We start from the raw sequence: 23,742 nt of genomic DNA, 5'->3' as shown, positions 1-23,742 counted from the left end.
CATCTGTATTGAACATTGTGGTTTCGAAGGGTCATGGTGACTTGAGAGAATTATCTACGTCTCTGGGCCATGGCGACAGAGATATCAGTATACAGGGACACCGAGGAGTACAGATTCCGTAGTGGATAAACAGACAAGGATTTTGAGTATGGCCTCATGTAATCAAAGAGGACTGGTCTTAAAAACGTACCATCATCCAAATTAATATAGAGAAACAAGAGGGCGTGGGAACAAGGGGACAGTGGCTGATCTTGACCACAAACATTCCCACCCTAAGAGTAGCTGGACTACCTCGGTACTGATTGACAACAATATACAAATTATGTAGAGATTGTGGGGGCAAGGGTAAAAGGAGGGAAGAAGGGAGGAAGGGATGGGAGGGGAATAGGAAGGGAAAGCAGGGGGAGAAAAGGGAAGGGGAATGAGGAGGGAGGAAAGAGAGGAAGGGGAGGAAAGGGAGGGACAGGGGAAGGGGAAAAGGAGAAAAAGGGGGGGGGGGACCATGGAAAAGGGGGGGGGGGGGAAGGGGAACCAGAAGGGAGGGGGCGGAAGAAGGGGGGGGAGGAAGAACCAATGGAGATAGGTGGGGGGAGGAAAAAAGGGGAGGGAGCAAACTAAACAAAGACAGGACACAGGGAACAAGGAACCCTAATTAGTGAGTGATTAGGCAAGATATCAACACATGGTGTAGCTCACCATTATAATTGTATCAAGAGGTAATAGAGATACCAGGCCACATAGAGGTTCCTGGTGATGTGGAGGCTGGATGGCCGGTAGGGAACAAGGAAGCCATCTGTGTCCACTAAATGAGGCATCATGGAGGGTACAGAAGTATGGGAGCCCAACAATGTGGGTGGATACCCAGTGGGTAAAATGGGAGTCTGTCAAAAGAAAGGTATCAAATATAACATAAGATACAGGATAGTATCCATGGGGAGGTATCAAGTATAAATAACGTTAAGGTAAAGGATAGTATCCGAAAGCAGCAAAGGAAAAAACGTACCCATAGACGTCCTTAGTGAGCCAGTGAAGGCGTCCTTTCCATCCAAGCCCCACGCATACGAACCTCCAGTGGAGAGATCCGCAGTGCTCACTCAAAGGCCCGAGGGCCCATTAAGTGAGCTCCCCAACCTGGAGACGCCCACGACGAGGCCGGCCGGCGGCGTCTGACGTCACCAGGTCAGTTTCTCCGCACTGTGCAGGTGCGCGGCCCGCGCTCCTGCGCATGCGCATTCAAGATGAGCCTGTGGGCGGGGAGCCGTGGGCTCGGAGAGAACAAGAAGGGGATGAGCTGGTGAAAGTCACCCCTGCCAGGAGAAACACAAGTCCGCCGCTGTGGGAAGGGCACAGGCAGCCAGGAACTGCACAGAGCACCCAGGGATCACTGAAACAATATAGAAAAACATGATATATTGTATATATGCCACAATAACGATTAGTGTGTTGATAAACACAAGCGGGAATTGACACCCATAGACGGCTCAGGAACAAAGGGGACTGTCATTACTGAAAAGAGCCCATATTTCAGGGTAGATCATAGAATCCAGGCAGCTACAAAAAACATAAGATAATCTCATTGGGCCTCCTATTGGTGGGTAGTGGGAGTGGAGGGTGGGAATGGTGGGGAAAGGTAATAAAGGGGGCGGGGAAGGGGGGGGGAAGTGAGGGTTACAGAGGGTTGTTACCGGGCACCAAGAGGGCCCAACCAAAATGAATAGCTAATAGACTCCACCGACCAAGGCAAAAATTGCATAGTGTCGAGTGTGAGTGAAAGAACCCAAGAGGTGATCAATGTACTCGGGACACATCCTGGGTAATGAGGTGAGAAGTAATATAAAGAGAGTGAAGCAAGGTGGGATTGTAGGGAGTGTGAGACAGTGAACTTGGTACAAATGCACTGTTCTTGGTAAAATATGTAGAGTTAATACATGTGAATAAGGTAAGGGAGAGACAAGGTGACAACCCACAGATAGGTGGCCGTGCCAGGTAAAATAAAGTTAAAGGTGTCCCTAGAGTAGTGGACTTTGGGATCTATTTGAAATAGATGGCAGGTATCTCCCTACAGTATCATAATCTTTTGATATACAGAGAGTAATCGCAATTTGCGATAATATGACGTATATTGTGGTGTTCAAAAGGGGAGAAAGATGACCTAAGCGGGTGTACATCAGCTAAGAATTCTAAGTGTGGGTAACACAAAAAATCCCAATTGGGCCAGACAATTTCCGGTCCATTAGAACACATACTCTTTGGTAAGAGGTAGTGAATTTAAACTGAATTGACCCAACTAATGAAGCATAATAAATTGCATTGATTAAAAGCCTATATTTCAACATCCTTATGTTTAAATGACTAGATGAAACCAGCTAGCTGTATGGAAATCATAGAGCCTGCCTGATCAGTGCTGAGAGTGTCCACATATCTGAACCATGTAGGGGGCTATTTCCAATGTAATCGATAATTGATAAAAGTAATTGGTAATAAACGTTAAGAGTTAGAGGCACTCAGAGAGGCGAAGAGGGATGTGTTATCCACCCAATGAATATACAAGGATTTTGAGTATGGCCTCATGTAATCAAAGATAACTGGTCTTAAAAACGTACCATCATCCAAATTAATATAGAGAAACAAGAGGGAGTGGGAACAAGGGGACAGTGGCTGATGTTGACCCCATAACATTCCCACCTTAAGAGTAACTGGACTATCTCGGTACTGATTGACAACAATATACAAATTATGTAAAAAAGGTTTATTACAAAAAGGAAAATACATAGTATACTTATTAAAATTGAAAAACAGAAGCTCAGGATTTCCCCAAGGGATATCTGTTTTTACAAAATATAGAATGGTCTTGGTCTCGACTAGTTTCGCTGTGTTACCGCTTCCTCATGAGGACCAATCTATGAAACGGATAATACAATAAAACACAAGCATAATAAATACAATGATCATAATACAGCATGTAAGAAAGGGAAAATAACCAACAAAATCTAATATAAAGAACTAGCTTACCCTGTGACTAGGTGATCATGTGCGGCATCAAGCCGCCCAAATAAATTACACCTGCGGCGGACAAGGGGGATTGTGCGGAATTCTCTAAATAAAAGGCATAAAACAGGTGAGGGGCCTAATGAGTTGGCTGGTTGAAAGATAAAGGCAAATTGACAATTCACATAATAGGGGGGGAGTTGGAAAAGAGAGATGGTGGGGGCAAGGGTAAAAGGAGGGAAGAAGGGAGGAAGGGATGGTGAAGGGAATGGGAAGGGAAAGCAGGGGGAGAAAGGGGAGGGGAATGAGGAGGGAGGAAGGGAAGGAAAGGGAGGAATGGGGGGGGAGAGGGACGGGGAAGGGGAAAAGGGAAAAAGGGGGAGAGAGGGAAACCATGGAAAAGGGGGGGAGAAAGGAGAACCAGAAGGGAGGGGGGCGGAAGAAGGGGGGGAAAGAAAGAACTAATGGAGATAGGCGGGGGGAGGAAAAAAGGGCAGGGAGCAAACTAAAGAAAGACAGAACACAGGGAACAAGGAAAAAAGGAGGAGGTGACCAGCGCCCTAATTAGTGAGTGATTAGGCAAGATATCAACACATGGTGAAGCTCACTGTTATAATTGTATCAAGAGGTAATAGAGATACCAGGCCACATAGAGGTTCCTGGTGATGTGTAGGCTGTCAATCAGTACCGAGATAGTCCAGCTACTCTTAAGGTGGGAATGTTATGGGGTCAACATCAGCCACTGTCCCCTTGTTCCCACTCCCTCTTGTTTCTCTATATTTATTTGGATGATGGTACGTTTTTAAGACCAGTTATCTTTGATTACATGAGGCCATACTCAAAATCCTTGTATATTCATTGGGTGGATAACACACCCCTCTTCCCCTCTCTGAGTGCCTCTAACTCTTAACCTGCATTGCCAATTACTTTTATCAATTATCGATTACATTGGAAATTGCCACCTACATGGTTCAGACATGTGGACACTCTCAGTACCGATCAGGCAGGCTCTATGATTTCCATACAGCTAGCTGGTTTCATCTAGTCATTTAAACATAAGGATGTTGAAATATAGGCTTTTAATCAATGCGATTCATTATGCTTCATTAGTTGGGTCAATTCAGCTTAAATTCACTACCTCTTACCAAAGAGTATGTGTTCTAATGGACCGGAAATTGTCCGGCCCAATTGGGATTTTTTGTGTTACCCACACTTAGAATTCTTAGCTGATGTACACCCGCTTAGGTCATCTTTCTCCCCTTTTGAACACCACTATATATGTCATATTATCTCAAATTGCGATTACTCTCTGTATATCAAAAGATTATGATACTGTAGGGAGATACCTGCCATCTACTTCAAATAGATCCCAAAGTCCACTACTCTAGGGACACCTTTAACTTTATTTTACCTGGCACGGCCTCCTATCTGTGGGTTGTCACCTTGTTACTCGCTTACCTTATTCACATGTATTAACTCTACATATTTTACCAAGAACAGTGCATTTGTACCAAGTTCACTGTCTCACACTCCCTACAATCCCACCTTGCTTCACTCTCTTTATATTACTTCTCACCTCATTACCCAGGATGTGTCCCGAGTACATTGATCACCTCTTGGGTTCTTTCACTCACACTCGGCACTATGCACTTTTTGCCTTGGTCGGTGGAGTCTATTAGCTATTCATTTTGGTTGAGCCCTCTTGGTGCCCGGTAACAACCCTCTGTAACCCTCACTTCCTCCTTCCCTCCCCCCTTCCCCGCCCCCGTTCCCTTTATTACCTTTCCCCACCATTCCCACCCTCCACTCCCACTACCCACCAATAGGAGGCCCAATGAGATTATCTTATGTTTTTCTAGCTGCCTGGATTCTATGATCTTCCCTGAAATATGGGCTCTTTTCAGTAATGACAGTCCCCTTTGTTCCTGAGCCGTCTATGGGTGTCAATTCCCGCTTGTGTTTATCAACACAGTAATCGTTATTGTGGCATCTATACTGCCACCAATACCATTATTTTATATTTTTTTGTTTCTCATTACTACATGATGTTTAATGTTTTTCTATATTGTTTCAGTGATCCCTGGGTGCTCTGTGCGGTTCTTGGCTGCCTGTGCCCTTCCCACAGCGGCGGACTTGTGTTTCTCCTGGCAGGGGTGACTTTCACCAGCTCATTCCCTTCTTGTTCTCTCCGAGCCCAGGGCTCCCCGCCCACGGGCTTGTCTTGAACGCGCATGGGCAGTAGCGTGGGCCGCGCACCTGCGCAGTGCGGACGAACTGACCTGGTGACGTCAGCCGCCGCCGGCCGGTGTCGTCGTGGGCGTCTCCAGGTTGGGGAGCTCTCTTAATGGGCCCCCGGGCCTCTGAGTGAGTGAGCACTGCGGATCCCTCCACTGGAGGTTCGTACGCGTGGGGCTTGGATGGAAAGGACGCCTTTACTGGCTCACTAAGGATGTCTATGGGTAAGTTTTTTCCTTTGCTTCTTTCGGATACTATCCTTTACCATAACGTTATTTATACTTGATACCTCCCCATGGATACTATCCTGTATCTTATGTTATATTTGATACCTTTCTTTTGACAGACTCCCATTTTACCCACTGGGTATCCACCCACATTGTTGGGCTTCCATACTTCTGTACCCTCCATGATGCCTCATTTAGTGGACACAGCTGGCGTTCTTGTTCCCTACCTGCCATCCAGCCTCCACATCACCAGGAACCTCTATGTGGCCTGGTATCTCTATTACCTCTTGATACAATTATAACGGTGAGCTACATCATGTGTTGATATCTTGCCTAATCACTCAAAAATTAGGGCGCTGGTCACCTCCTCCTTTTTTCCTTTGTTCCCTGTGTCCTGTCTTTCTTTAGTTTGCTCCCTCCCCTTTTTTCCTCCCCACCTATCTCCATCGGTTCTCCCCCCCCCCTTCTTCCGCCCCCCTCCCTTCTGGTTCCCCTTTCTCCCCCCCCTTTTTCCCTTTTCCCCTTCCCCTGTCCCTTCCCCCCCCTTCCTCCCTTTCCTCCCATTCCTCTCCTTCCTCCCTCCTCATTCCCCTCCCCTTCTCTCCCCCTGCTTTCCCTTCCCATTCCCCTCCCATCCCTTCCTCCCTTCTTCCCTCCTGTTACCCTTGCCCCCACCATCTCTCTTTTCCAACCCCCCCTATTATGTGAATTGTCAATTTTCCTTTATCTTTCAACCAGCCAACTCATTAGGCCCCTCACCTGTTTTATGCCTTTTATTTAGAGAATTCTGCACAATCCCCCTTGTCCGCTGCAGGGGGAATTTATTTGGGCGGCTTGATGCCGCACATGATCACCTAGTCACAGGGTAAGCTAGTTCTTTATATTAAATAAATAAAAAACACAGCGCTCGCAAATAAATAAATTATATTAAAAACTAATTCATGTGTTGCAGCTGCTAGATGAAAAAAGTGCTAACACTTTGAAAATATATAAAACAAAAAGAATCTGCGCTGGCAACTCCCCAAGTGTATAATTGTGAGAAAGTGATATTTTGAGTTTTATATCAAAAAGCATATATACCATATGATGTTGCACAGAACCACATTTAGTGGATATTATATGGAGATGTACCAAGAACTGTGCATAAAACTACCAAACTATGTGAATAAAAATAAATCAATAAACGTAAATTTTGTGATCTAAATCAATTCACTCTTGGATGCTATGCGACTAGAAAGTCACTAGACTGTTATAGAGATAATCCCATACATTTGTGAGTGACAATAAATTAATCTCTGAAGAGTAAAGAATATGTGAATCAAAAGTCATAAATCATAACATAAAGTCTGTTAAATTAAACCGTTCCTTCACAGGATGACAATCTGCAGATTTCAAACTTGATTCATTCAAAATAATAGATTCCAAATAACAGATAAGGCTGATGCCGGTAATGCTTGAGAGGAGGCTTTAGAGATCACAACCCTCGCATTCCATCAGAAAAAAAAGAAAGAAGAAGAGAAGACACATAGCATAAAACCTATGACACCGTGAGATCACCTGCGCATAAAAGCGCTACTCACGGAACCGATGTGCAGAGCAGGCATTCAGATAGTTTAGTCGGTGTTCGCTGCTGTGCGGCGTGCGTTCCACCAACTCCAGGAAGTGATGTCACTGGTTCTCAGGTTTACAAGCGTGGGCAGGATGTTACGTCGACGCGTTTCGCCCCTCCCCCAGGGCGTTATCAAAGACTCAACATCCCGTTCTTACCAAGAGTTATTTATACTATGCTCAGTGAGTGACAGCCCATTACGGCCAATGGGTGAAACATCACCCATTCCTTCCTATATCATCATATCCTGTTGCACTTGAAAAAACTTTAATCAGTGACCGAAGACACAACACCTCCAGTCCCTGTGCTAACAAATAAACATATTTATACAGCCTATATAGGGTATCACATTAACGCTTATTGTTGCATACAAACAAAAGAAAAATAGATATATATGTTACAACAGGATATTTAAACAAATAAAAATGCTTACATGATATTACTAAATTTTTTGATTTTTCTTATTATACCTTGCAGTGGACATATCTTTAATGAAAAACATTTTTATAATATGCAATAGAAATGAGGTTAAAAATAGAATAAAATAGACAAATAAAAATAAAATTTTTTAATTAAAAATTCGTTAAAATAAAAATGAATTAAAATAAAAATAAAAATATAAAATGAAAAATAACCAGTTCCTCCTACCATAATGAACCATACCCCGCTAATTACTATATCTATAGCAGGAGAAATCATATTCCATTGTATATATATATTGATGGGCCTTCCCTCCCCAGACCCAAAAAACTACACACACAACAGACACTTATATTTAAAAAATAGAGCTACCAGTTAGATAAAAAACAGTTGAGGTCTAGCTCAATATTCAGGCCCAGGGGGTTAAGAGTACGTAATCTATGTATCCACTGGGTTTCATTTTGTGATATGTTTTGCCTAAGATTGGAACCTCGCCAGTGTTCCTCAACCCTATCAATCCCACAAAAAGTGAGCAGACTCGGGTCTTTGTTGTGGAACAACCTAAAATGATTAGAAAGGCCATGAAACTTATACCCCTTTTTTATCCTGTTCACATGTTCTTGGAGCCTTACCCTCAATTGTCTTGTAGTTCTTCCAATATACTGGAGGTTACAAGGACAAGATAAAAGGTAAGTGACATGTGTGGTGCTACAAGTTATGAATTTTTTTATTTCATAGGATCTACCATCTACCAATGAACTAAAATGGGTGATTTTCCGCCTACGGAATTTGGAAGTTTTGCACATTACACATCTGCCACAACTGAAAAACCCCACACTATCTAGAAAGGTACATACCTTTCTAGGGGGGTCTATGACATTGTGTGCTAACTGGAGCCTTAATGTGGGAGGTTTGGTGTAAATAAAATTGGGCTGTTTTGGCAACACCTTCCTCAGGTCATTGTCCCGAAGAAGGAGGGGCCAATGCTTCTTAACAATTTTCTCAAAATCACGGTATTGTCTGTTAAATCCAGTGAGAAAGGACAGATTATAATTGCATGTTCCTTTCTCTCTTGGTTTAAACAGATCATTTCTATCCATTTCCCCAACCATTTGTTTAGTTCTTGCTAGGTTTTCTAGACTGTAACCTTTTTCTTGGAACCTTTCCAGAATGACATTAGCTTGTGTGTTATAATCACTTAAATTGCTGCAGTTCCTTCTAATCCTGAGTAGTTGGCTTTTTGGGATGCCTCCTAGCCATCTAGGATGATGGCAGCTTGTCATGGGAATATACCCATTTCTATCGACATCTTTAAAGAAGGTCCGAGTAAGTAATTTATTCCCCTCCTTAAATAATGTCAAATCCAGAAAATTAATTTGATGATAGCTGAAACATTCTGAAAAAGAGATACCAAACCGATTGGTTCCTATCCTGGCCAAGAATTCCAGAAAAGAATCTGGCGATCCTGCCCAGATGATTAAGATATCGTCTATATACCTTTTATATAACCTAAGCTCCGGTGTATTAGATTGATAGATGGCTTCATCCTCCCAAAAGCTCATGAACAAATTGGCCACTGACGGTGCGTACTTTGCGCCCATGGCGACTCCCTTCTTTTGCCTATAGTATTCTTTTTGATGCCAAAAATAATTATGGCTCATTGCCAGGTCAAGAGCTTTTAAAATAAACTTCTTTTGTTTAGGTTTCATATCAGTATGCCCCAGGGCCCAATTAACTGCTTGTAATGCATGTTCTTGTTGGATATTTGTATAGAGAGAGTTTACATCAATGCTTGCAAGCAAACAATTTTCATCTATTGTTACACTATTCGTTAGTTCGATTACTTCTCTGCTATCTTTAAGATAAGCGGGGTATTTTCTGGTCAATGGTTGTAAAAAATAATCCAGGTATTCACCTAGTCTGGAGAAAAGTGATCCAATCCCGCTGATTATCGGTCGACCGGGAGGCTTAAATCGATTCTTGTGTATCTTAGGCAGTTGGTATATCACAGGAACCCGTGGTGCATCCGGAATGAGGTATCTAGCCTCTTTTTTCTTCAGAATGCCCTCCTCAGTCGCTATTTTAATTAAATTCTTCAATTTAACCTTAAATTTCTTAGTGGGATTGTTCTTTAGTTTTTCGTATGTTTCTTGATCTCCAACTAATCTGTTTAATTCTTCTAGATAATCGGTTTTATTTAATATTACTACTCCCCCTCCTTTATCAGCTGACCTAACAACTATATTCCTATTTTTTATTAGTGACTCCAAACCTCTTTCTAAATCTTTTTTACGTCTCTGGGGTTTGACAACAAGATTATCCAAATCCTGTTCTACCAGAGATTTAAACACCCCGACAAAATGATTATTATTGATCTGGGGGTTAAATATAGAATTATTTTTCAATGTCGTATGTAGGTATTCCTCTTCCGGGGAATTTACTACAATTTCTTTATTAGAAAAATGTTTTTTGATGTTAATTTTCCTAATGAACTTCTGCAGGTCAATGAACACATCAAATTTATTCAAATTTTTTTCCATAGCATACTTTAAACCCAAATCTAAAACTTTCAATTCTTCTTGGGAAAAAATGACATCACTTAAATTAAAGATCCCTTCCATTAAGTTACTCTTTTTCGCTTTCCTTTTCCCTCCTCTACATCCTCTTGTTCTCCTCTTCTTTCTGAATTTTGTGGTTGGGGGGTCATGGAGTACCATGGTCTCCATTCTTCTGGTAGATCCTGATCTCTCCCCCAACCCCTGAGTGTTGTAGCTCCTCTCCCTCTCATATGAGGTGGTCCCCCAGATCCTCTCCTCTGAAAATCCCCTCTATGATTATTGGGATACCATCCTCTTCCTCGGTTGGTTGGGGGACGATACTCAGACTGATTATAAGCCCAGGACTGTCCACCATACTCTCCTTCCCTGTTGTTATATCCCCTTTGGTTATAGGAGCCTCTATGGTTATAGCCCCTCTGACCATAGGATCCCCTTTGGGATGGATAGGGATGGTCATGAGCAAGAGGTTCAAAACGATTATAGGTGGGTATACCATACCCAGATCCCGATGCGCCATAATAATCATTGTACTGACTGTTGCCAATGGCTTTACCAGGGTCTTTGTATGAGCCATCATATTTTCTAACTGGAGTTTTTATAGTATCCAAAACTCGAGCTGGCTCTGTCTCTGAAGGGTTAGATACATTATTTGGCTCCTCCCCCGTTTCTTGCCATTTATAGACCTTATTGGATTTGTAGTCATTGGTGTCTCTAATAAATTTTTTTATTTTTTTCTTTTGGATGTCTCTATCAAGTTTGTCTACAAAATCCTGAATCTGTTTCAACTTGTCCTTACATTCACCAGAAGTGATGAGAGGACCCAATTTGGATTTAATCCCATTAATATTAGCCTCAATTAATTTCATTTTCCTTTCTTTTCTTGCTATCAGCATTTCCAAAAGCTTCCTTTCAATGCCATTAAAAAAAGAAAACCACTCATCCTCAAGGTCCTTATCTGTGAGGCCGTCATTTGGGGCGATATCCCATCTCAGGCGCCTTGGGGTCATCCTATCTCTCACATATTTTTTGAGAGAGAATATGTCCCACCAGGTCCTTATTTGCTTATCAAGGGCACCCCTGAGATGTTTAAAATCTGAATTGATATCAGATTGTTCATTATTGGATGAAAAAAATTCATCTGCATTTAGACTTCTGTCATTAATAAATGTAAAAATTTCCATTGTGAAATAATTAATAATTAGCTAAACAAATTTGCAGCTGCTATGACCAAGTGGTAAACTCGTGAAACATAAATAAATAAAAAACACAGCGCTCGCAAATAAATAAATTATATTAAAAACTAATTCATGTGTTGCAGCTGCTAGATGAAAAAAGTGCTAACACTTTGAAAATATATAAAACAAAAAGAATCTGCGCTGGCAACTCCCCAAGTGTATAATTGTGAGAAAGTGATATTTTGAGTTTTATATCAAAAAGCATATATACCATATGATGTTGCACAGAACCACATTTAGTGGATATTATATGGAGATGTACCAAGAACTGTGCATAAAACTACCAAACTATGTGAATAAAAATAAATCAATAAACGTAAATTTTGTGATCTAAATCAATTCACTCTTGGATGCTATGCGACTAGAAAGTCACTAGACTGTTATAGAGATAATCCCATACATTTGTGAGTGACAATAAATTAATCTCTGAAGAGTAAAGAATATGTGAATCAAAAGTCATAAATCATAACATAAAGTCTGTTAAATTAAACCGTTCCTTCACAGGATGACAATCTGCAGATTTCAAACTTGATTCATTCAAAATAATAGATTCCAAATAACAGATAAGGCTGATGCCGGTAATGCTTGAGAGGAGGCTTTAGAGATCACAACCCTCGCATTCCATCAGAAAAAAGAAGAAGAGAAGACACATAGCATAAAACCTATGACACCGTGAGATCACCTGCGCATAAAAGCGCTACTCACGGAACCGATGTGCAGAGCAGGCATTCAGATAGTTTAGTCGGTGTTCGCTGCTGTGCGGCGTGCGTTCCACCAACTCCAGGAAGTGATGTCACTGGTTCTCAGGTTTACAAGCGTGGGCAGGATGTTACGTCGACGCGTTTCGCCCCTCCCCCAGGGCGTTATCAAAGACTCAACATCCCGTTCTTACCAAGAGTTATTTATACTATGCTCAGTGAGTGACAGCCCATTACGGCCAATGGGTGAAACATCACCCATTCCTTCCTATATCATCATATCCTGTTGCACTTGAAAAAACTTTAATCAGTGACCGAAGACACAACACCTCCAGTCCCTGTGCTAACAAATAAACATATTTATACAGCCTATATAGGGTATCACATTAACGCTTATTGTTGCATACAAACAAAAGAAAAATAGATATATATGTTACAACAGGATATTTAAACAAATAAAAATGCTTACATGATATTACTAAATTTTTTGATTTTTCTTATTATACCTTGCAGTGGACATATCTTTAATGAAAAACATTTTTATAATATGCAATAGAAATGAGGTTAAAAATAGAATAAAATAGACAAATAAAAATAAAATTTTTTAATTAAAAATTCGTTAAAATAAAAATGAATTAAAATAAAAATAAAAATATAAAATGAAAAATAACCAGTTCCTCCTACCATAATGAACCATACCCCGCTAATTACTATATCTATAGCAGGAGAAATCATATTCCATTGTATATATATATTGATGGGCCTTCCCTCCCCAGACCCAAAAAACTACACACACAACAGACACTTATATTTAAAAAATAGAGCTACCAGTTAGATAAAAAACAGTTGAGGTCTAGCTCAATATTCAGGCCCAGGGGGTTAAGAGTACGTAATCTATGTATCCACTGGGTTTCATTTTGTGATATGTTTTGCCTAAGATTGGAACCTCGCCAGTGTTCCTCAACCCTATCAATCCCACAAAAAGTGAGCAGACTCGGGTCTTTGTTGTGGAACAACCTAAAATGATTAGAAAGGCCATGAAACTTATACCCCTTTTTTATCCTGTTCACATGTTCTTGGAGCCTTACCCTCAATTGTCTTGTAGTTCTTCCAATATACTGGAGGTTACAAGGACAAGATAAAAGGTAAGTGACATGTGTGGTGCTACAAGTTATGAATTTTTTTATTTCATAGGATCTACCATCTACCAATGAACTAAAATGGGTGATTTTCCGCCTACGGAATTTGGAAGTTTTGCACATTACACATCTGCCACAACTGAAAAACCCCACACTATCTAGAAAGGTACATACCTTTCTAGGGGGGTCTATGACATTGTGTGCTAACTGGAGCCTTAATGTGGGAGGTTTGGTGTAAATAAAATTGGGCTGTTTTGGCAACACCTTCCTCAGGTCATTGTCCTCTTTATATTATATTTTTTTGGTTATTTTCCCTTTCTTACATGCTGTATTATGATCATTGTATTTATTATGCTTGTGTTTTATTGTATTATCTGTTTCATAGATTGGTCCTCCTGAGGAAGCGGTAACGCCGCAAAACTAGTCGAGACCCAGACCATTCTATATTTTGTAACAACAGATATCCCTTGGGGAAATCCTGAGCTTCTGTTTTTCAATTTTAATAAGTATACTATGTATTTTCCTTTTTGTAATAAACCTTTTTTACATAATTTGTATATTGTTGTCATTCAGTACTGAGATAGTCCAGCTACTCTTAGGGTTGGAATGTTATGGGGTCAACATCAGTGGATAAACAGAGCAAGCGGTTGCCATTATACGCTCTGTAATTTGGAAGAAATGAATGTAAGCCAATACATCTCCTGGGTCGGACGCAGGTAGATGATTGGGTTCGGAAATGCTGTGTGAGCGGTCAATGGATATGTCGGCTTGACTTAGTTGAGGGAGAAGCAGGAGAAATAGTTGTAAGTGGGAAACTAAAACTAGATCTGGAGGTTTAAGTTTCTGGTAGGCCCCTGAATTTGATGTCATTCCTCCTGGAGTGATCCTCTAAATCAGCCACTTTGGTTTGGAGGAAGCGGATTTCTTCAGTGTGGTAGTCATAGGTGTCCGCCATTTCATTGTGGTTCATGGTGTGTTCTGTCACCACTTTTTCTAGGTTCTGAGGGCTCCCCTCCGGTATGTCAGGGAGGGGAGAGGTGCTGCTAGGAAGTGCTAACAGTTGCTTAATGTCCCAAAACCGAGCGGAGCTGTGGGATTAAGCATTAATATTGCTCCACGGCTGGCCGCGCTCCCCTTTTGAACTAATTTTTAACAGCACCCAACAAGAGTAACTGGGAGGGGTTACAGTGTTCTGGGACCACCAATACCCAAGGCCCAATTTGCCTGCACCTGTTTGACTGGGGCATGTAATTTCAATTATTAATCACATTTTTAACAGCAGGGCCCATTCCTGCGGCCAACAAAAGTAACTGTGAGGGGTTACAGTGTTCTGGCACCACCAACACCTAAGGTCCAATTTTTCGGCAGAGTACAGTTCATATAGTATATATACTGCAGTTCAGAGTATATAGTGCAGTCCGTATAGTATATATAAAGCAGTTCAGAGTATATAGTGCAGTCAGTGTGGTGTATATATAATACAGTGCAGGGTATATAGTGCAGTGCAGAGTATACAATACAGTGCATTGAAGTGGTTAAGGGGAACCCTATGACAGAAATAAGAAAAAGAAACAGCATGGGGTACCCCCAAAAATCCATACCAAGCCCTTTTGGTCTGGTATAGATTTTAAGGGGAACTCCACGCCAATTTTTTTGTTTTAAAACAGCATGGGATCCCCCCAAATCCATACCAGACCCTTTTCCGTGCAAGTGGCCTGGCAGGCCAGGAAAGGGGGGGAATGAGCGAGTGCCCCCCCACCTGAACCATACCAGGCTGCTTGCCTATAACATGGGGAGGGTGCTTTGGGGTCCCCCCAAAGCACCTTGTCCCCATGTTGATGGGGACAAGGGCCTCTTCCCAACAACCCTGGCCATTGTTGTCAGGGTCTGCAGGTGGGGGGCTTATCGGAATCTGAAAGCCCTCCTAAACAAGGGGGCCCCAAGTTCCCACCCCCCTCATGTGAATGGGTATCAGGTACATTGTACCCCTACCCATTCACCAAAAAAAGTGTCAAAAAGGAAAAACCTCAATAGACAGTTTTTCACAATTCCTTTATTAAAAAGGAAAAAAAAAAGTTTTCCCACAACGTCCATCCATATTCAATCACGCCGTCCGACGGACCCAAAAAATAGAAAAAAAAAAATTCCGCCTCGATGGGAGGCCTCCCAGCGACTGCTGTCCCTTGGCTGTGACAGCAGTTATATAGGCAACGGCAGGGCCACCCGGTGACGTAACTTAGTGACCCCGCCCCCTTCTGACATCATGTGATGTCAGAGGGGGCGGGGTCATCCGGTTACATCAGCAGGTTGCCCCGCCCTTGCCGTTATAACAGCTGTCAAAGCCCAAAGACAGCAATCGCCATGAGGAGTTTTTTCTGGGTTTTTTTTCTATTTTTCGTGTCCATCGGGCGGCTTGATTGACAATGGATGTACATCTCGGGACACTGCTAAAGCTTGGTATGGATTTTGGGGGGGACCCCATGCAGTTTTTTAAAATTTTGGCATAAATTCTTTCTTTGATTTTTCATCTATATTGCCGGGAGACGGCAATACATTACAGCCTGCTGTGGCACTGTTTTATACATCACACAGATGCACCACTTTACAGGCAGACTAAGGTGACCCCCCCAGGTACAATATTTAACCACTTAAGCCCTAGACCATTTGGCTGCCTAAAGACCAGAGGACCGTTTACAATTTAGCACTGTGCTGCTTTAACTGGTAATTGCGTGGTCATGCAATGTTGTACCCAAACAAAATTTGCGTCCTTTTGTTCACACAAATAGAGCTTTTTTTTTTAAGGTATTTGATTGCCTCTGCGATTTTTGATTTTTTGCGATATAAATGGAAAAAGACCGAAAATTTTGAAGAACAATTATATTTTCTACTTTTTGTTATAAGAAAATGTATTCAGCCACATGTCTTTGGTAAAAGAATGTCAATAAGCGTATATTTATTGGTTTGCGCAAAAGTTATAGCTATGAACTAGGGTACATTTTTTGGAATTTACATAGCTTTTAGTTTATGACTGCCTATCTCATTTCTTGAGGTGCTAAAATGGCAGGGCAGTACAACCCCCCCCCCCCAAATGACCAAATGACCCCATTTTGGAAAGTAGACACCCCAAGAAAATTGCTGAGAGGCATGTTGAGCCCATTGAATATTTTTTTTTTGTCCCAAGTGATTGAATAATGACAAAAAAAAAATTTTTTTTTTTTTTACAAAAAGTTGTCATTAAATGATATATTGCTCACACATGCCATGGTTATATGTGGATAGCACAACCCCCCCCCCAAATGACCCCATTTTCGAAAGTAGACACCCCAAGCTATTTGCTGAGAGGCATGTTGAGTCCATGGAATATTTTATATTTTGCCACAAGTTGAGGGAAAATTACACTTTTTTTTATTTTTTTTTGCACAGTTGTTGTCACTAAATGATATATTGCTCAAACATGCCATGGGCATATGTGGAATTACACCCCAAAATACATTCTGTTGCTTCTCCTGAGTATGGGGATACCACATGTGTGAAACTTTTTGGGAGCCTAGCCGTGTACGGGACCCTGAAAACCAAAAAAAATGTGTCTTTTTCCAGCAACTTGTGTCGAAATATAAAATATTCCATGGACTCGACATGCCTCTCAGCAAATAGCTTGGGGTGTCTACTTTCCAAAATGGGGTAATTTGGGGGGGGGGGGGGGGTTGTGCCATCTGGGCATTCCATGGCCTCTGAAACTGTGATAGGCATTGAGGAGTGAAATAAAAAATTAGAACCCTTAGAAAGCCTGAAGGCGGTGCTTGGTTTTCGAGGGGTCCCGTATGTGGCTAGGCTCCCAAAAAGTCTCACATATATGGTATCCCCGTACTCAGGAGAAGCAACAGAATGTATTTTGGGGTGTAATTTCACATATGCCCATGGCATGTTTGAGCAATATATCATTTAGTGACAACTTTGTGCAAAAAAAAAATGCCTTTTTCCTGCAACTCATGTCAAAATATAAAATATTCCATAGACTCGACATGCCTTTCAGCAAATAGCTTGGGGTGTCTAGTTTCCAAAATCAGGTCATTTGGGGGGGGGGGGGGGGTTGAACTGTCCTGGCATTTTATGCACAACATTTAGAAGCTTATGTCATAGATCACCCACTCTTATAATCACTTGAAGACAAATCCCTTTCTGACACTTTTTGTTTACATGAAAAAAACATTTTTTTTGCAAGAAAATTACTTTGAACCCCCAAACATTATATATTTTTTAAAGCAAAGGCCCTACAGATTAAAATGGTGGGTGTTTCTTTTTTTTTCAAATGCATTTGTTTTCGGTTTCTTAGGCCATAGTGATGATTGGAGCCATTCTGGTCTCTGATCAGCTCTATGGTCAGCTGGCGGAACCACCAGCTGCATTCTCAAGTACCCTGTTGGGACAGGAGAGCCAGAGAAACCATGGAAGACGGTGGGGCGGGGCATTCCCTCCCACTGCTTGTAAAAGCAGTCTAGAGGCTAATTAGCCTCTAGGATTGCTTTCACATGAAAGCCGACTGCTGGCTGAAAAGAATGATACCAAGATGATACCTAAACCCTCAGGCATCATTCTGGTATAACCACTCAAAGTCCAGCAATATACCAGTACATTGGTATATTGGTCCTTATTGGGCATATATTGTAATCTTTTTTTTCATGCAGCCTGTAGGCTGAACGAAAAAAAGAGATTGATCGGTGGGTATGCCATTAGAATACCTCCCTTCATCCAATCATTTCTAATGATGGGCATACATGCACCATTTTGTTTTTAACTGTGGTGGCGAAATCACCTCTTACAGCACTGGAGTCGCGGCTTTATGTATCGTGGGAGCAAACGCTGTTGCTGTCAAGATAAATAAATCAGTGCTGCAGCTGAATGGCCTAAAAAATATAGGCCGAAGCATGGGGGCATCCGCCCCAAAAGTTAGGAGCAAATTGCTCCTCCACCCCTGCTGCCCCCATGCTTTGGCATATATGCTCTTTTTTTAACAGTGGTGGTGAAATCACCTCCTACAGCGCTGGAGTCACGGCTTTATGTATCGTGGGAGCAAACGCTGTCAAGATAAATAAATCTGCGCTGCAACTGAATGGCGTACCTGCTAAGCAAATGATGGTTAACAATAAAACAAAGTAACATTACAGTATAACAGTAAGACATACCATACCTGCAAAGCAAATACAAAAAAACATAGTAAAAAATAAAACATTTTTTAATGCAATCTGTGCCTAAAATATATATATGCCGAAGCATGGGGGTATCCGCCCCAAAAGTTAGGAGCAAATCATTCCTCCACCCCTGCTGCCCCCATGCTTCGGCATATATGCTCTTTGGTGGTGCTGTTGAAATCACCTCCTACAGCACTGGAGTCACGGCTTTATGTATCGTGGGAGCAAACAATGTTGCTGTCAAGATAAATAAATCATCTCTGCAGATGAATGGCGTACCTGAAAACAAAAAAATGGTTAACAATAAAACACATTAAACAGTAAAGTATAAAAAATTACATACCTGGAAAGCAAACATGATAAAACATAACAATAAAACATTGAAGAATAGAATACAGTAAAAAAGAGCAGAACAATAGAGAGAATAGAGAGAGAGAGAACAATAAAACGACAACTATTTTTGTTTTTTTATTCTATATTTTTTTTGTGTTTTTTTTTTTTTTACACTGTTTACACTGTTTTTTTTTTTTTTTTTGTAACTGTAAGGGTTATAACTGTAACAGTTCCAAAATGCAATGGCATCTTGGGAGACCCTGTGAAAGTGTGTACTAGTCTGTGCTGTTCAGTACGCTAAAACTCCACTAGTGTATGGTAGCGTTCAAAACATTCACCAATGCAAAGACCAAGATTGTCAGCACAGGAGGGACAATAACAGCGGGTTTCACGCCTATATCCGCGCTTTCTGCAGACACAACATCTTCTTTGGGGGGCTCGTTGGGTAGGGGTACTCAAGAGGACATACGAAAAATGCCTCTCATGCACCCGGCTTACTGCATTTGAATTGGGAAGGTGAGGTGGAGCACCGTCTGGAAACAGAAGGGCTCTGACAATCTCTTCCTGGAATTTAAGGAAGGATCCAGTCCGTCCTGAAGCTCTGTATAGCACATGAGCATTCAGCAAAGCCAATTGAAATAAATAAACCAGTGTCTGGCCCTACAGGCAACTAGGTACGGCGCCAACAACTGGTCGTTGAGGTCCACCCCTCCCATATTTTGGTTATATTCGTGGACACAGAGGGGTTTCTCCACAACACCAGTCTCCATAGGAATTTCGACCATCGTGTCTGCATGAAGGGAAGGAAGAATGAAAACATTCTTATTATTCCTCAACTTCACAGCGAGCAAGTTATTACAAGTTATTACACTTTAAGCAGGCTCTCTCCCCCAGCCTAAGACGGGTATCTACAAGTCACTGGGGAAAGCCCCGGTGATTAGATCGCATGGTGCCACATGTGCCAATCTGATGATCAAACAAGTGACTAAAAAGTGGCGCGCTCGTGTAATAATTGTCCACATACAAATGGTACCCCTTTCTGAATAAGGGTGACACCGCGTCCCACACAATCTTGCCAGTGCTCCCTATGTAATCTGGACAGTTCGGCGGCTCTATGTGACTATCTCTTCCCTAGTAAACCATAAAACTACATGTATAGCCTGTGGCCCTGTCACAGAGCTTATACATCTTGACCCCATATCTGGCACGCTTGCTGGGAAGATACTGTTTGAAAGACAAGTGGCCAGAAAACTTAATCAGGGACTCATCAACGCAGACAACTTGATGGGGAGTAAACAAGTCTGCAAAACGTTGGTTGAAGTGGTTTACGAGGGGCCAAATTTTGTAGAGCCGATCGTATCCAGGGTCTCCACGAGGACGACAGAGTTCATTGTTGTTGAAATGCATGAACCACAAGATCTGCTTGTATTGTGCCCTGGTCATGGAGGCAGAGAACACGGGCATATGGTAACTATGCCCATGTCGAGGGATAGGCCCAGAAAGGTTTTAAATTCGGAAACCGTAATTGGTTTCCAATCTCTGGCAAGGGAGGACTGGGAATTAGTGGCAATGAATTGACCAGCATACAAATTACTTTGGTCCACAATGGATCTATAGTGATCTTCAGTGAAAAACAGCGAATAAAAATCAAGTGACGTAAAATCAACTGTTTCCACCTGAATTCCGGGTTGGCCAGTGAATGGGGGAAGTACGGGTGCTGCAGAAGTGGTGGGTTCCCAATTAGGATTGGGGAATGCAGCAGAAAGGGCACTATGGGCTCGATGGGCCTGTCTTTGTCTTCTTGGTGGCAGTGGGACACTACTTGTGCTTGCCACCTCGCCAGCTTGAACTGCACTTATGGGGCTCACCACATCACCACGTGTTACTGCAGTGCTGGTTTCACTACAACCAGGGTGTACTAGACCGCTGGTGCTTGCCAGTTCACCAGAAGGATGAGCGGCACTAGTACTTCTCTGCTCCATACGAGAGCCCTGCGGTTCTTGCACCTTAACAGTGATCAGAAGATCGGGGTTTGGTACGCCTGACCTTGGCAGGGACCACAACTCCATGGTCAGAGCTATCTGTCATGGAGCCGCTGTGGTCTACAGGATCGTATTCTGAGCCTGAATCTATCTGTCATGCTCAGAAACATGTAGGCCTCTTCACTAGTGTACCTTCGATTTGCCATTTTGGGCTATAAATTTACTGGTACACTAGTGAGACTCACAGGTAAAAAAGTTCCTAGGCTGTCAGCAACTGTATCAAATGCTACCAAAAAAACTGTTAGCGATCGCAGGAATCAGGCCTGACTCTGCGAACGCTGCAGTTATGTGTTTAGTGTTTTGTAAGTGACAGTAATTGATCGATACTGCACTTGGGTGGGCTGGGCTGGGCGGAGGGGCAAAATGCAGGTGCTAGCAGGTATCTGGGCTGATCCCGCTAACACTGCGTTTTTGGGAACCCTAAACTGCTGGGGATGCTAGTATAGATCTGATCAGATCAGATATCGATCCGTTCAGACACTATACCACTAAGGGAGGTGTATGCTGCGTGCGTGGGTGTTAGCGTTACTGGCACTAATCTAACACTGCCTGGGGCGACGCAGACCCTATCTGACCCTAAAACCTAGCTGATATCACCTGCCGGGCGATCAGGGGGTTAAACCTTTATTGGGTAATAAATGGCGGGTATAGATAACAAACCAACTAACCAGCGTCACCCGTAACACTTATATGGTGATAACTGGTGGAAGGGTTAACTAGGGGGCAATCAGGGGGTTAAAACCTTTATTAGGTAGTATATGGGGGTACCTGATGCTATAAAAAGCTGACGGTGAACCTAAATAACTAACAGGCTAACTAGCGTCACAAGAGACACTTATACGGCGATCAGAAAAATGATCGATTAGTGTCACTGGCGATCAAGGGGTTAAACCTTTATTAGGGGGGTTAGGGGGTTACCTTAGACCTAAAGGGGCCTACCTCTAACTGCCCTAACACTTATAAAAGTCACAAATGACACAAATGCAGTGATCAGTAAAAAATAAAAACTGCTATTGATGTCACTGTGACAGGGGGTGCAGGGGGGGTGATGGGGGGGTGTTATGTGCCTATGTGTACTAGTGTTAGTCTAGTGTTGGTGCAACTCACATTTATGTCTTCTCTCCTTGGGAGCCGGAACGAAAAGGGTCCACGAGGAGAGATGACATCGCTTCCTCTGCTTCTGTTTACATTTCAGAAGCAGAGGAAGCTTCTCATGCGTCATGAACGATCGTGAGGGGGTGGCCATGAATCAGTGGCCTCCCCCTCAGGACGGATCGGCTCCTGGAACGATGCCGACCACCTCGGGTACAATCGCGCCCCCCGCCCACGGGAAGAGAGTAATGGTACGTACGTTACTCTGCATGCCCGTGCCATTCTGCCTCAGTATATCTGCGTGAGGCGGTCGGCAAGTGGTTAAAGGAGTCTTTCATTTTTTATTGTATCACTTTAAGCATTATTAAAATCCCTGCTCCTGAAAATAAACGGTAATTTTAAAAACGTTTTTTTTTTGCATTGATACTTGTCCCCTGGGCAGGACCCGGGTCCCCATACACTTTTTATGGCAATAACTTGCACATAAGCCTTTAAAATGAGCACTCTTGATTTTTCATGTTCGTGTTTCATAGACTTTAAAAGGATTTGCATGTTAGCTCAAACTTTTTGCCTGTTTGCGGTGTTCAGGTGCAAAAGAACCAAGGAGTGTTCGGCTCATCCCTACCTCAGAGTCAGAACCAACATCTGAATCGAGTAATGGCTGTGCATCGATAAGGGGCAAGTGGCTGACACTGTGTTCAAATAACTCCGCTGACTCCTCCATGCCTGATACTGGAGCTATGGAAAGAATAGCTGTGGACAAGGAGGCAGGTTTTGCCACTCTGGCAGCTGCAGGGGACTGCGCACTGGTCTCTGCTTGGGTGAGGGAGGAGGAGGACGGTTTAGTAAGCCAGTCTACCACCTCCTCTGCATGCTGTGGCTGGATAGCATAGGCAAAATCACAGAGGAAATGATGCCCTGCCTGAGGACTGACCACGTCCACCTTTGCCTGTAGATACATACACTGCTGGCCCCCTTACAGGGTAATGGGAATGTCTGCCTCTCCTTTCTGTCCTCCCAGACATGATGGGGGGAGTGGGGGGTACTTATTAACAAAATGTAATAAAGATGTGTAAATGTGTACGTGGATGCACTTTAATCAATGGAAAGTGGTCTTTGGTTCACTTTAATTTGAGTATTCACGACACAGACACACTCCACGGATACACTATAATATGCTGCATCAAACATGCAGTAACGCACAGAACTATATGGCGTTAAACTTGCAATAACGCAATGAAATATACAGCGTTAAACTTGCAGTAACGTACAGAACTATATGGGGTTAAACTTGCAGTAATGCACAGGACTATATGGCGTTAAACTTGCAGTAACTCAATAAAATATACTGCGTTAAACGGTCACTACACTCACACTGACTGAACTATCCCTACATTCACACTAATATAAAGATGAATGGTGGTCATTACACTCACAATGACGGAACTATCCCTACATTGACACTAATGTAAAGATGAATGGTCGCACTACACTCACAAAGAAAACAGAAGTTCCCCTGTGGCGGGATTTTTAAGGCACTACCATACAAGTCAATACCATATAGATAAAATATATACTTTATTACATACTCAGAAGACAATACATATACAAATTAGGACAAAACATTGTTACAAAAAAAAATTATGTACAAAATACATTAGAGACAAAATATATGTATACATATGGATACAAATAGAGGTGGTGGGAAGAAGACCATATATAGAGGTTAATGAATCTCACTGAACCGAACCAACGCGTTTCAGAAAATCCTTCATCAGAGTTCGTAAAGTGAGAGTTGGCATCTGAGGGGTTATAAAATCAAAAAAATAATGAACATCACATGAAAAAACCTCCTCAGGGAAAAATATACAGTAAAAAAACAGAAAGGAAAGCAAATCAAAACATAAACCTCACTTACTTCCAATATATAAATACAACGTATGTATCCATGGCATAAAAACAGTTTCACGGAAATCT

The 23,742-nt window shown here is 42.3% G+C and overlaps 1 long non-coding RNA gene across 1 annotated transcript; it reads left to right on the top strand.

Annotated features, from left to right (window-relative positions):
* Nucleotides 1-5,353: 5,353 nt before the first annotated feature.
* On the top strand, nucleotides 5,354-13,567 carry LOC141141428 (uncharacterized). Its single transcript, XR_012244072.1, has 4 exons — nucleotides 5,354-5,447; nucleotides 5,570-5,754; nucleotides 6,232-6,315; nucleotides 13,495-13,567. It is a non-coding gene; the product is annotated as an uncharacterized lncRNA (long non-coding RNA).
* Nucleotides 13,568-23,742: the final 10,175 nt, after the last annotated feature.

Source organism: Aquarana catesbeiana, linkage group LG04, assembly GCF_042186555.1.
Source record: "Aquarana catesbeiana isolate 2022-GZ linkage group LG04, ASM4218655v1, whole genome shotgun sequence".
NCBI classification, from domain to species: domain Eukaryota; kingdom Metazoa; phylum Chordata; class Amphibia; order Anura; family Ranidae; genus Aquarana; species Aquarana catesbeiana.
Note: the sequence above shows the minus strand (reverse complement) of the source record. Positions and strands in the feature narration are given on the sequence as shown.